The following is a 16,029-nucleotide window of genomic DNA, read 5'->3' on the forward strand; positions in this document are numbered from 1 at the left end:
CCCAGGAAAGAGCTGCCAACAAATGGGCCCCGTGGTTTCTAGTCAGGTCTTCTCTCCTCTCATCTACCTCCCAGGGCCAGCTTAGCATATCTAAGTGAGTAATTAGCACTCAGTTCCCTGCTGATTTGGAATAATGGAAATCTGAACTAAAAAAGGTCATAATTTGAGAACAGATCATATTCATTTCTAACCTTTCTTTTGAAAAGCTGTATTCTTTAATTTTCACTTATCTGTGAGGAAAATAATCACTCAAATGTCCAGCATGCCCACATACAACAGGACCCAGAGGAAATGAAAAGACACCATCACTTGACTCCAGCTCACTAGTGTTTCTTGCAGCTTCTTTTAGCAAGGCCTGAACACTCATGCTTGATTTTATATATTTGTATATATATAATATTGAAATGAAATGAATGCCTATTGGATTCTCTCTGTATCAAAATTCATTTTTGATTTTCATATAGAAATATTTTGCCTACCATTAAACATAATTATTTTCTGTATGGCACACAAATCCAGAAATACATTTTTCCCTTTTGTTGCCCTTGTTCTTTATTGTTGTTATTATTGTTGTTGTTATTTATGTCATCATTGTTGGATAGGACAGAGAGAAATGGAGAGAGGAGGGGAAGACAGAGGGAGGAGAGAAAGAGAGACACCTGCAGACTTGCTTCACCGCCTGTGAAGCGACCAGATGGTTCATGGGCTTGAGCCTGGATCTTTCTGCCGACCCTTGTGCTTTGCTCCATATGCACTTAACCCTCTGCGCTGCAGGCCGACTCCTAGGAAACAATCTTATATTATGAAACCAAAGTTGAAACATTCTTTTAAAAAATATTTTTTATTGGAATGAGAATGATACAGAGAGGGATACATCATCACACTGCTCAGTTTTGGCATATGGTGGTGCTGAGGATTGACCCTGGAACTTTGGAGCCTCAGGCATGTAAGTTTTTTGCATAACCATTAAGCTGTCCCCAGGATTGAAACCTCCTTTGGAAAACAATTCATCTACTTGACAAGTAGCGACATGTTAATCATACTTTAATTAAGCAGAGAGGACAGTAATGAGTGACTCAATTGCTTGTTCCTCCATTTAAATATTTCCAGTCACTGACAAATCAAAATGTAAAGGAGGAAAGCAAAATCGGTCATTGTATTGTCTGCCGGGATTCTTTCTGCAGCTTTTACTGAACTATGGAAGCCCACTTTTGCATTTCTGTATTTCTTCTCATTTTTTAACATTAGCTAATCACTACTGTTGCTGTTATTTTAATTTCAACACAATACATATTTAATATTTTGTAAGAATTGTAAATAGATATCAGAATTTTATGCAGTTTTTATGGGTAAAGATACATCCTTATAGTGCCTTTGTTAAAATATTATTTATTTACTTACTTATTTATTGGATGGAGACAGAGATAAATTGAGAGGGGAGATATTATGAGGTAAAGAGACAGTGAGACACCTGCAGAATGGCTCATGAAGCTTTCCACTTCCTGGTAGGGACTGGGGGCTTGAACCCAGGTTCTTACATATTATAACTTGTGCATCCAGACTGGTGTGCCACTACTTTGGTCCCTATAGTGTCTTTTCTTGTTGAAGTAGTCTAAATTTGTTTTGGTGTTTCTTTTCTTTCTGTCTTCTTTCCAGAGCACTGATCAACTCTGGCTTATGGTGGTGTGGGGGATTGAACCTGGGACTCTGTAGCCTCAAGCATGTTCTTTGCATAACCACTATGTTCTTTAACCTTCACCCTGCCCTAAATTTATTTTTAATAAAAATCATAGTGTAAGTAGTCTTCAAAACACCCACTGAGGATTGATTTATTAGTATCTTTATCATATAGATGTTGAAACCAATATACTGGATGTTAAAGAGCGAAATCAAACCACCATCCACTGCAAGGAAGCAAAAGATGTTTATTCACGAATTCGACTCTGGGCCGAGTGGCAACTGACAGCAGTCTGTCAGCTCGACCCTGAACAAAGCTCAAACCACACAATTTATAGGATTTCAGAGCACACTCTAAGAGGGGGTTATGCAAAACAAGGATTCTATAACATATCCAATGGTACTCTAGAAAACGCGGGGTCCAATCATTTCAAACATTGCAAAACACTAAGCAACCTATAGAATTTGTCTAATTTCAAGCCTTTATGCAAAATAGGGTTACCTCATTCTTTTGTCCTCTGCTGGGACCACCCGGCCATCTGTTTGCAATTTATCTGGCCATCTGCTGTAACTATTCGGTAACAGCATTCCTCAAACATGCAAAGGCCCTGAAAAGGCTTGCCCGATGCAGGGTCTTTCAAGCAACTTGTGAAATAACTGATGACCTTCACTGTTTAGGTCCTGTTTGTCAAGGGAAAAGGGCAAGGAATTTTCCATCCTACACTATAAGCAGAAAAGCAACTATACTTAAAACTTTAAAACTACTGCATCTAACACTGGACAGTGAAATAACATATCCAGGATTACAAATGGTGGAAGCCAGTTATTTCATTTCTAGTCTTTTCTCAACAATGAACTCTTCATTCAAGGACTAGGAAAGCAAAAAAAAAAAAAAAAAAAAAAAAAAAGTAGACAACCATCTAGATAGAAAAGAAAATACATTTGAAGTCCCAAAGGTGGGAAAAATCTGAAGGGGGGGCAGGCGGTGGTGCACCTGGTTAAGCGTACACATTATAGTACACAAGGATCCAGGTTCAAGCCCATGCTTCCCACCTATAGGGGGACAGCTTTATGAGTGGTGAAGTAGAGCTTCAGGTGTCTATCTGTCTCTATGTCTATCTCTCCCTACCCTCTCAATTTCTCTGTGTATCTATCCAATAATAAATAAATAAAACAATTAAAAAACAAAGTGGGAGGCCTGGGAGGTGGTACAGCAGCAGACAGAAAGACTTGCAGGCATGATGGTCTAAGTTCAGTTCCTAATACTCTATATGCTGGAGTGATGCTCTGGTTCTCCCATTCTTGGTAATGGATCAGTATTTTTTTTTCCTCCAGGGTTATTGCTGGGCTCGGCACCTGCACCATGAATACACTGCTCATGGAGGCCATTTTTCCCCCTTTTGTTGCCCTTGTTGCCATAGCCTCGTTGTGGTTATTATTATTACCATCGTCAATGTTGCTCGTTGTTAGATAGGACAGAGAGAAATGGAGAGAGGAGGGGAAGACAGAGAGGGGGAGAGAAAGATAGATACCTGCAGACCTGCCTCACCGCCTGTGAAGCGACTCCCCTGCAGGTGGGGAGCCAGGGGCTCGAACCGGGATCCTTACACCATTCCTCGCGCTTTGCGCCATGTGCGCTCAACCCACTGCGCCACCGCCCGACCCCCATGGATCAGCATTTTTAAAAGGTTAAAGTGAGTAGAGACTTCGAATTTAAAACAGAATCACAGACACCAATATATATGTCACTTCACTCTACACTGAGCTTGAGGGGGCTACATTATGTCTGACTAACGAGAATCAATGTAGGATTTGGTAGAATCTGCCATTCTCTCCCACTCTCTTCACTCTCTCTTTTTAAATTATATACTTCTTGTGTATTATTGGATAGACAGGGAGAAATTGAGAGAGGAGGAGAAGGTAGATAATTAAAGAGACAGACAGACACCTGCAGCCCTGCTTAACCCGTGTGAAGCTTCCTCCCTGCAGATAGGGTCCAGTGGCTTGAAACTGGGTCCTTGAGCATTGTAATGCGTGTGCTTAATCAGGTGCACCACCACCTGGCCCTGAGTCTGCCATTTTCTCTCTCTCTCTCTCCCCCCCTCTATATGTGTGTGTGTGTATGTGTGTGTGTGGGGGGGGGGGGTAGTGCTGTGGTGAAAGTTATAGTTTTTTGTTATTTGTGATTAATAGTAGGTTACAAGATTGTAAGATTACAGTGTATAATTCCACACCTCATCCACAACCAAGTTCTGTATCCTCATCCTCCGACCTCCCAAAGATAACAACTATAGTTCTCACAAGTCTTAGAAACAGCTTGCTTGCTTCTGTTTGGTTTTTTTATTATTATTCAAGTTCATTTGTATCTGTTCTCTAGATTCCACATATAAGTGAAATCATCTGGTAGTTGTCTGTGGTAAAGTTCAAAATAGATGTTAAGACGTCATTATTCTCGGTTGCATTCAGAACTGGGTTCATAAGGCAGATAAGGTACTTTGACAAAGGGATAGCAAGAGGGGCCGAGTGGTGGCACATCTGGTTGAGCACACATGTTACAGTGCACAAGGAACCATGTTCAAGCCCCTGGTCCCCACCTGCAGGGAAGAAGCTTCATGAGTGGTGAAACAGGGCTGCAGGTGTCTCTGTCTCTCTTCCTCTCTATGTCCCCTTCCCCTCTCAATTTCTGACAGCCTATATCAAATAAATTAAGACAATAAATTTTTTAAAAAGAAAATGCAGTGTTTAAAACAAAATAAAACAAAGAGACAGCAAGGGAGATCATGGCGCAGGATACCACCTCACCATGCACATGGCCCAGGTTTGGGCCCCAGCACTACTGTGGTACTGAGACAGGTTGTGGTGCTATGGTTCCTCACTTCTCTCTCTCTCTCTCTCCTTCTTTACTGCCCTCACTCTTGTTCTCTCCCTCTCTCCCTCTCTCTGGAGAAGGACCTAAAACCCTGCTGAGATTGCTGTATAGATGTCTACCACATAATGCTAAGAAATTGTACTTATGTGAGAGGAATACAACTCTGCATTCAAAAAAGACATTATTGTGGGGGTTGGGTGGTGGCACACTTGGTTGAATGCACATGTTACAATGCACAAAGTCCTGGGTTCAAGCCCCCAGTCCCCACCTCCAGGGGGAAAGCTTTGTGAGTGGTGAAGCAGGGCTACAGGTTTCTCTGTGTCTCTCCCTCTCTACCTCCCCCTTCCTTCTCGATTTCTGGCTGTCTCTATGCAACAAATAATAAAGATAATAAAAAAAGGTGTCATTGTGTCTTTTGGGACAAAATGGATAGAACTGGAGGGGATTATACTTAGCTAAATAGGTAAAGAGAGGAAACCAGATGGTTTTATACACATAGAATCTAGAAGTATGATACAAATGTGCTTAAAAAAAAGAAGCAGAGAAACTGTAACACTTGTATGAACTAGGGTGATTACCTCTGGGAGGTGTGATGATGGGGATACAGAACATTAGTGCTGTGTGTGGTGTGGAACTAGACACTGGAATCTTACAATCCTATAGCCTACTATTGATCACAAATAAAAAAAAGGAAAAGAAAATATACCCATGTGACAAATGTCTTGGAAATCATTATTTCTCTAATAAAACATAAAAATAAATTATTCTGGTAAGATACTCATTTTTTTAATGTTACTACTCTAGAGGGTTGAAATATAAATTTAACTACTCCATTTAAAATGCTTTATATAGAATCTGGTATACATTCTAGAGTGAATGATAGTGGCATTGTGCTTATTATTGGATGAAAAAGTTAAGAGTTTAGCAAGTTATCAAAAAATCAAGGAAGTAGTCATTTGCAAAGTAAACCCTCAAAACTACACTGGTCTGAAATCAATACATGCATTATAAACATTATTTAGATTTGCATTAATACTATTTCTTTTCAAATTAACAAGGTGACTCAGGACAGAAACTTGAAGAAACTCCAAAATTGGGAACTGTGAAAATGAAAATACAAAGAAATAAACGTGTATACAGATATGTACAGAAGAAGATAGAATCTCCATGAAGAGACAATCAGAACTTAGAATGAAAGGTGTTTCCAGTTTCAAATCTGCCTGGAATGAAAATCAAGGTAAAGTCTCAAAATATTCATCAGACTTAAGCAAGAATGATACTCACTGGGGAAAAATACTAAATGATGAATAAACTTGGGTAAAATGTCTTCTGAATAATAACTTTGTGAAAGTAATGTTGTCTATTACTTCAGAAGCCAGGGTTTTTTGTTAAGTAGACCATCTTTAATTACAATGGAGAAAAAGCACTTGAAAAGTAATTGTGCCCGTGTCCAAAAGCAAGTGCAACAACAATTATATCAAAAGCATTAAAATGCTAATTTTTCATCCTTATTATAAAGTGTCTAATGAAAAACTGAAAATGAAATAACATGACTTCATTCCAGTGGTAATGACTGAAGCTAGAATGAGACACAGTGATATCACATTTCCAATTCATATTTCAACAAAATTAATATTATACTTTTGCAGTCCTCTGCAGGAGCTGAGTGGTTTAACTTAATAGACTTTATTGTTAGGTGTTGGATGGATTCAGAACTTCAGGTAACTATTTTGCTACATTGAAACATTATTGTCAAAATACAGAATGCCCAGGAGTCCAGTTATTAAATTCATTTTCCAGTGTGTCCATGTAAGTCTAGATTGTCTTTCTTGGGGTCGGAATCTGTGGCCTAGAATCTGGATGTGATTTTGCTCTACAGTATGTGGGTTTTCAAATGTTCCTTGACTGACTTAGCAACTGATGTATACCAGTGAAGACTGGTAAGATGCAGTTGTTAAAGTAAATCTATCTTCTATTTTAAAATAAACTTTGGGACAAGACAGTGGCACACCCAGTTGAGCACACAAGTACCATGAGCAAGAAACTGAACTGGGATGTGGTAGATAGCATCATGCAAAGAGATTCTCATGCCTGAGGCTCCAAAGTCTCAGGACCAATATCACAAGCAGTGAAGCAGCACTGTACTTAACTCTCTCTCTGTCCCTCTGTATCTCCCTTACCCTCTCAATTTCCATCCTATCAAGTTTTTTAAAAAGTAATAAATAAAAACACCTCTACAATTTCTTCAGATGTATTTATTTGATTTTTCTGTTTATTTTCCCTTTTCTTGCCCTTGTTGTTTTATTGTTGTTGTAGTTATTAGTGTTGTTGTTATTGATGTCATCATTGTTGGATAGGACAGAGAGAAATCAAGAGAGAAGGGGAAGGCAGAGAGGGGGAGAGAAAGACACCTGCAGACCTGCTTCACCGCCTGTAAAGCGACTTCCCTGCAGGTGGGGAGCCAGGGGCTCCAAGTGGATCCTTAGGTCAGTCCTTGCACTTCACTCTATGTGTGCTTAACCCGCTGTGCTACCCCCTGACACCCCCAGATGTATTTATTTTTGTAAGCATTTTATATGAGGGGGAAACAGAGTTGAAAGAGAGCTTTATTATTTATAAAAGGAGTCTGTCTTAATTTGATGTGCTGTCTGAGCTGACCTCCAGGTAACTTTTGCTTTTTACTAGCTGCCATTATGATTTTGAAAAGATTCATAATTTTTTTAATGATAAACAAGAGAGAGATTGAAATGGGAGAGGAAATGAAAGAACCAAGACATCACCCTAACACATGTCATGTTAGGGATCAAACTTGGGACTTCACTCATGCAAGTTGAGAGCTCTGCTCATTGTACTTCTTAGGCTGTCTGTATTTTATTTATTTCTGTTTTTGTAGAAAGTGCTTAATTAGTATTTGTATAATATTTTGCTCACACTTATACTGAGGTGCATACATTTTTTGTCAATAGAGAGGAAGCCATGTTTGGAGAAAGAATGGCATACAGGTAAGAGTTGTTTTCATGACATCATATCATAGGTACATACCAACAACATGGTCATTGCTGATATTAATCATGACATAGTGCTCTTTTATTTGTACACTGTAGATTTCCTCTTTCTTTCTTTTTTTTGCCTCCAGGGGATCAGCGCCTGCACCAAGAATCCACTGCTCCTGGAGACCACTTTTCCCCTTTTGTTGCCCTTGTTGTTTTATCATTGTTGTGGTTATTATTATTGTTGTTGTTGTTGCTGTCGTTGGATAGGACTGAGAGAAATCTATAGAGGAGGGGAAGACAGAGAAGAGGAGAGAAAGACAGACACCTGCAGACCTGCTTCACTGCTCGTGAAACAACCTCCCTGCAGGTGGGGAGCCAGGGGGCTCGAATCAGGATCTTTATGCCGGTCCTTGCATTTTGATTCATATGTGCTTGATCCACTGAGCTACAGCCTGGCCCCCTCTTTCTTTCTTTTTTTTTTTTTTGATTAGTTATTGGATAAAGATAGCAATTGAGAGGGAAGGGACAAAGACACCTGCAGTCCTGCTTCACTACTTGTAGAGCTTTTCCCTTGCAGGTGGGACCGGGGACTGTAACCTAGGCCCTTGCACACTGTAACATGCGCGCTCATTCAGGTATGCCACTACTTGGCCCTCACTGTGATTTTTCATTAATAGGTTCTTACTTTCTTGTTTATACTGCTTGTTTCTTTATTATTTATATAGTCAGTCATTTCTAGAAATTGCATTCAGAATTATTGGTGGTTGCTATTAGACAGCAAGATCTGGGAACTAGATGTCTTTAGTGCTATTGAATTTCTGTTACTCCTAGGCCATTCCTTTTAGCCTGGTGTTGACATAGCATGTCAATATAAAGAAAAGGTTTGATGAATTTCCATTCATGTAACTCAAGACCCTTGTATAAAATCTCCACATATATCAATTCCCTGCGTAAGCCTCACAAATATTTATGCATAAAATAATCATTTTCCGGGAGTCAGGCGGTAACACAGCGGGTTAAGCACAGGTGGTGCAAAGCGCAAGGACCGGTGTAAGGATCCCGGCTCGAGCCCCTGCTTCCCAACTGCAGGGGAGTCACTTCACAGGCAGTGAAGCAGGTCTGCGGGTGTAAAAATAAAATAAAATAAAATAGCAAAAAAATTTTAAAAATAATCATTTTCCTTTCACTAGTTGCTAGATATAAGTTTAGTTATATCCAATTGGGGCTATTATGAATCATACAGGTTCACTGTAAGTGTGATTTTATTTATATTTTCTTAATGACAAGTGATATTTATTGTCTGACTTTGACTTACTTTTTCTCTTTCTTTTTTTTTTTTTTTTTTTTTTTGCCCTTTTTGGAAACTATCTACTCAAATACTTTGCTTATTTTTTATAAGTTAGGTTGTGCTTAGGCTACTTATTATAAGAAGACTATATATTCTCAGTAAAATAAATTTATGATAAAAAGCTTTTTGTTTCCATTGTCTGCGCTATCTTTGTAATTTCATGGCTGTATTGTTTTTTTAAATGATTTCAGTTTCATAGTTTCAACACGGGTCAATATATGTTTTTTTCTTTCTTATCATTCAGTTGTCATGTTTAAGAAATCATTGCCTAATCCAACATTAGGAATATTTTAATTTTATTTTTTTGTTTCTTTATTGGAGGATTAATGGTTTACAGTCAACAATAAAATATAGTAGTCTGTACATGCATAACATTTCCACATAACAATACAACCCCCACTAGGTCCTCCTCTGCTATCATGTTCCAGGACCTGAACGCACTCCCCTGCCCCCCCCCCCAAACCCCAGAGTCTTTTACTTTGGTGCAATACACCAACTCCAGTCCAAGTTCTGCTTTGTGTTTTCCCTTCTGATCTTGTTTTTCAACTTCTGTCTTTGAGTGAGATTGGAAGATTTTTCTCCTACATTTCCATCTACGATTTATATTACCATAGTGCATACATTTTTCTCAGTTTTTTTCCCCTATATTTTCTTGGGGTGAAGTAGAGGGAATAATATTTCTCAGCATAGTTTGTACACATGGGCAGTATTTCCCAGTTGCACATCATATGTGTTTGCAAAATGCTCTCACCTCCAACCTAGGATACCAATCCCTAGCTAAGTCCTCCTCTTCCATTTATTCCCCCAAAGTTCCATGCTTTTGTGCAGTAAAATACACCCAGTCTAAGTTTCATCCTGTCTTCTCTCTTTTTGACTCTGTCTCTCAAGTTCCACCAATGTGTCCTCAACATGTATTCATCTTTTTCTTCCTGACTCAACAATTTCTCTTCATGGTTCAACAAGGTTGAGACAAAGATTGGGATATTAGAGTTTCTGGTCTAATACCTAGGTATTTAATAGTTGGGGGTTGGTTCACCAACATTGGGCATATTATTCTGTCAAATTTTCCCTCCCTTCTCTTATCTGCATCTTTTGTTGTTGGAATTTTTACTGCTATGATTTCTTTGAGTATGTTCTCTGTTCCCCTCTACTTTTCTTCATTGCCAGGCATCCTGATTACTCTCACATTCATTTTTCTGATGGAGCCTGCTGTTTCACAGAAAATTGTTTCATTTTCCATGAACCTTTCCTCTCCAACAGCTTTGCAATTAGAGTGTGTGGTGGTTTTATCTTTTTAGCCCTGATAGTCTCTCCTTAAGCTGACTTACTTAGGCACTTACTAGGACTCTTATGTAAGCCTTAACTCCAGCCAAAGTGTCCCTCACATTATATCGCTCTGTTCAGAATTTTATTTCTTTTTCTTTTCTTCTTTTTTTTTTCCTTTTCCTTATTTTGATAGGAATTTGAGAAGGAAGGAGAAATAAAGAGGGAGATAAAGATACACCTGGAGTACTTGTTTCACCACTCATGAAGGTGGAGAGAGGGGCTTGAACCCAGGCCTCTGAGCATAGTAATATGTGCACTTAACCAAACATGCCACCTCTTGGTCCTCTTGGAGTTTTTCAAGCACATTTTGTAGCTTTTTAGGGCAATGCTCTCTGAAATCCTAAATTTATGTCTGTATGTTATGGTTAGGATCTTGAATTGCCTTCATAATAATCTTTCTGAATTCAAACTCAAACATTTTTTCCAAGTGCTTGTGAGTTTGAATGATTGTATTTTCCCCATGTTTTAGTGAAGTATGTTTTCTGCTACTCAACAGCAGGTAGAGGGTACTGTGGCTATCTTGTTTATGTTGTGGAGGGAGGAAGGGAAAGTCTTCAGTATTACTTTAGATAGACAGACTAGGTACTTGCTTCCATGTTTCAGAATGTACTCTGTCATTAGGTAGCCTACTGCTACAGTCTCAGCCAACTTGACAGCTTTAGTTTCACACCAGGTTTTTCTGTCTTTCTCAGGACCAAGCCTGTGTGTTCCACTGTGTAACAGTCAACATGGCTCTACCTGCAAATGGCCTGCTGCCAGCTTTGGGTTCCAGCTGTTTATTTATTTGTTGTTGTTGTTTGTTTGTCTGTCTATTTGTCTGCTTGTTTTTGAAAGTTTCTCCTGTCCAGTTTACCACATATGCCTGTACCCAACTTGGCTCAACAAATTTCATCAAACAGCGATTTCAGTGTTGTGAGATTTAGCTGTCTTTCCATTCATTGCTTTATCTGGCTGTTTCTGGGTGTGATCTTATGACACTGCTACTCCCTGGCGGCACTTCCAGAAGTCCCCATAGTTTTTGTGTATTGTTCTTGATAAGTGGTTCTTTCTTTCTTAAGACAATTCACATTTACTTCATAACTATTAGCTACACAGCCTACTCTTTCTCTGTTGACTTGTCTTTTAACTCTTGTCCAATAGCAATTCATTATAAGAGTTTAGTCTGGACTTTTTTTTAAATATGTATTTTTATGTAAGTGCTATATTGTCTTGATTATGGCAATAAATTTGAAAACTTTGGTAGCTGATTTTGAAATTAGGTAAGTGAGGGAGGTGTATTTTTCTTAGTTAAGATAAATACAGATATTTTGGGTCCCACATCTTCATATATATGTTAAGATTTTATTGCCAGTTTCTACTGGCAATAAAAATATATTTACACCACTTAGGATGATCATTTTGGTTTCTGAACTCATTTTAAAGTGCCTTTAAATTAACAGCAATCTTTATGAATAACCAATGCATTGTTGCATATAAATTAATCATGCTGTTAAAATTTTTGAAGTCTAGATTAAAATGAGCAACTCTCATTTAAAATTGATTAACAAATCTGGTGTCCAGGGAATAAAATCTAATATTTTCAGGTCTCTAGGCAGGACAATTTCTAACTTACTTAAAGTAAATGAATATGAAGGCTTATCAGTCACTAATTTAGAGTAATAAGAATGTTTTCTTCATCCAGTTTTCACAAGAAAATTCACAAAGTTCCTCATCCATGTCAGAGAAGGACTGAGTTGCACTCACAAAATCACCTTTTTCCTGGCTGTTGTGGGAGTCCTGATGCTGCATAAATTGCTGTAGTTAAGGAAAATAAGTTTGGGAGGGGAGGAGGCAATTCACAAAAGCCGATGACTTTTATTTATTTACTTATTTATTTATTTATGTATTAAGAGTGGGTTACAATATTATAAGGCTATAGTAGTTCTGCATTGCATCCATCAACAAAGACACGTGTCTCCACTCTCTCAATAATAACTACCATAGTATTCACGAATCAGTCTGTGGAGCTCCTCCAAGGGGCTCGGTGCCTGCACTATGAATCCACTACTCCTGGAGACCATTTTCCCCGTTTTTGTTGCCCTTGTTATTGTTGTCATTGTTGGATAGAACAGAAAGAAATGGAAAGAGGAGGGGAAGACAGAGGGGGAGAGAAAGATAGGCAACTGCAGACCTGCTTCACTGCCTTTGAAGCAATTCCCCCACACACACCCCCCGCAGGTAGGGTGTTGGGGGCTAGGACTGGGATCCTTACACCGGTCTTTGTGCTTTGCTCCATGTGCGCTTAACCTGCTACGCTACAGCCTGGACCCTTTAAAGTCTATTTCATCAGTTGATATTTTGCATTCTTTGTGACATTCCTTTTGTAGCTCCTGCAGTCTGCAGTTGCAGCAGTGGAGAGAGCAATGAATTTCTAGTTGTATTTCCTCATCAGAACCAGCAGCACTGGCACTGTTTGAAATGAAAATTATCAGATCCAGCAAATTAGAAATTTGACTGGTTGGTGGTGCCCATGCTCATGCTTATGAATAAGCTTTCCAGATGTGCCCAATGGAGATTCACTTGTAACAACTCCAATTTTGACAAACAGATATTCTCTGCTCATCATATCTGCTGACTGAACTTATGCCTTTATACCTGTTTCCACTGGTCTAGATCTTATATGATAATGCCATCATTTTTGGTTAGTATTACTTCTGATATTCTGCATGCCTTTATATTCAGTAACCTTTCCATTTTATTGTAAGCAGCCTTATGTTACTCTTTTTAACTTAACAAAATGTATTATGTTCTTTTGTTTATTGAATAGAGACAGCCAGAAATCAAGAGCAATGGAGAGACAGAGAGGGAGAGAGACAGATACCTGTAACCCTCCTTCACCACTAGCGAAGCTTTCCCCCCCTGTAGGTGGGGAGTGGGGGTTTGAACCCGGGTCCTTGTGCATGGTAATGTGTGTGCTTAGCCAGTGCACCACCTGGCCCCCATATTATATTTTTAGTGGTTAATGCCATCTTGTATTTAAGGTACAGCAAAATAACCAATATAATTTTTGAACATTGAGAAATGTTACATGCTATACATAATTTTATTTAAGATTACTGAGTGCTTCTTATATACCAGGATTTATAAACAGGGATTTAGGGCTGAGGAGATAATCCAACAAGAATTGAATACCTGAGGCATCAAATCTCCCAAGTTCGATCATAAATCAAGAGCTGAGCAGTGCTTTGGTAATAATAATAATAATATAGGATTTAGTGAATGTGTAATGTATGCAAACATACATACAGATATCACAGAAATATATGTGTGTGTGTGTGTGTGTGTGTGTGTGTGTGTGTGTAGTTCTTTAGGGGTATGTCCATCTGTCTATACATATACATGCAGACATATGTAGTAACTAATTTACAATAACACTAATTATACATATAATATTAGTAACAGTCACCTTGACATGTAAAATGATTAAAGTCCCCTTTATAGAAGTGGGGAAAGTCAATGAGAGAAGCTCAGAAAAGTCAGCAAGGAGAGCTCAGTAAGTTGTCCATACATTAACCTGGTAAGGAAGAGAGAGCTCCAGCCCAGGGCAGCCTGGCTCCAATTCATGACACGTGCCAGCTGCGTTCCCCAATGAAAGGAATACGGATCTGCTTTCCCCATCAGGTGTGATGTAGAAGGTTGGCAAAGTCACCATGTGGGTTTACAAGCCATCCTGTAACTCTGGGATGCTTATCTGTAGGCCACCTCCTAGTGTGCCAGGAATGGAATGGACACTCTTCCCCATTCAAAACAGACAGAAATTTGATCCTATAAAAACCCTCATCTAACTTAGACCTGAGATGACAAAGCCCCAGACACAAGGAAGGGACCAGGCTAGGTGCATTTGTGTCACTCAGGAGACAGGTGGTGCCAATAGGAGAGATAGTCTGATACAGGGTCCAGTATGTGGTGGGTACTGAACAGCTGTCAGTGCAAATAAATGGAATTGCATACAAGCGAATGGAATTTCTCTCTAAAACATAACAAATTTCCTTTCAGCTTGCTAACTGTGACAGCAGCAGAACTGAGGTGATGGAGACTTAATAGAGTCAAATCCTAGGATCTTTTCATCAATACAAGTGACAAAGGGAAGGATCCACTAGGTATTGTCACACCTGCACTTCAGGTGTTTGTCTAGACCTCACAATAGAAGTACTTTAATGTTTTCATTCCTGATCTTGAGAGCTAGTGAAAAGATTTCTGTATGTCTTCTTCAAGCTTAAAATTCTCTTCAATTCTCCAATATCAGGTAAAAAGTGTCCTGAGTGTGTGTTGGGGGGCGGGGAGGGACATATTCTTCAGTATATGAAACACCAAATATCGTAAAAGTTTATTAACCAGCAGCTGTAGATTAGCAGTGCTAGCGTGTGTGATAATATGTTTAAAGCACATTCAATACTAACTGCCCTATAAGGAAATTCTCAGATCTTCAGAGGAACACACTTCATTATGTGGAAAAAAATTTGAATCATGAAATGGGAATCTTATGCTTGCTTTTCAGTATTCTAGGTTTTCCTGGGTTGATAAATTGTTTGAGCCCACCTTATAATTGTCCTTTAAGTAGTGCTACATAATGTTAAGACATTTTCATTGTAATTAAAAATGGATTTATGATTCAGAAAACACTACTTGCAGATGAATGTGCAAAGATAAACAGAACAATAACCAAAACATAGGACTTACAATAATGCAGTCTTGAATTTCTTATAAAAACAATTCTAATCACTCACATGAACAAAATTTTCACATAAAACTGGGATTAATCTCCGAGTTCTGATAAAAGAGTAGCTAGCTAATAGTTACATCTTCCATATTTAACAGCTAGCTTTTAGATAGGGTTTTTTTAGGGGAGCCTGCGCTTTTTCCCTTAAATTTGCCTCCATATTTTTGCAAATTGTTATTTTAGTGTTTTGTGAACATTTTTAAAAATATTATGAGTTCATATAAATATTTTCCCTGATAAAAAAAGTTATAAAAATTACAGAATAAGTATAAGTATCAATGTAGCAAACAAATCAAGAAAACATATTGTTGAATACAGGAATGAGGGTAGCTCACAACTGAATGTCTTACTCAAGGGTAAAGAAAGATTGTATTCTGGGGCTGGGTGGTAATACACATAATAGTAAGCATAAGCACCCACACAAGGATCCCGGTTCAAGTTCCCAGCTCCCCACCTGCAGGGGTGGTCACTTCATAAGCGGTTAAGCAGGTCTGCAGGTATCTTTCTCTCTCCCTATCTCCCCTGCCTCGATTTCTCTTAAAAAAAAAAAAAGTGGAAAAAAATGCCTCCAGGAGCAGTGAATTCGCAGTATAGGCACAAAGCCCCAGTGACAACCCTAGAATATCTATCTGTCTATCAATCTATCTATATATATATGAAAGTAAAAGGCCACGTAGTGGCATCTCTAGTAGAATGCACATGCTACAATGCTTAAGGACCCAGGTTCAAGCCCATGGTCCACTGTTGGCGTGGGCAGGGCTAAAAGTGATTTTATAAGCAGTGAAGTAATGCTGCAGGTGTTTTGTTATTGTTGTTGTTGTTTTTCCTATTTCCTTTTCCCTCAATTTCTCTTGGTCCCTACCCAAAATAAATAAATGAAATAAAAATATATTTTAAAAATATTTTCCTAATCCTGTTGAGTGTTAAGAAGAAAAAAAGTAAAGACCAACAAAATAGCTTGAACCTGGGTCCTTGACAAATTTCCTATACATCTAAAAGTATTCTAAAATGAAATGTCTATTTTAAATGAAATCTCTTGTAATGTATTCAGTTTACT

This window comes from Erinaceus europaeus, chromosome 19 (genome assembly GCF_950295315.1).
Source record: "Erinaceus europaeus chromosome 19, mEriEur2.1, whole genome shotgun sequence".
NCBI lineage: Eukaryota > Metazoa > Chordata > Mammalia > Eulipotyphla > Erinaceidae > Erinaceus > Erinaceus europaeus.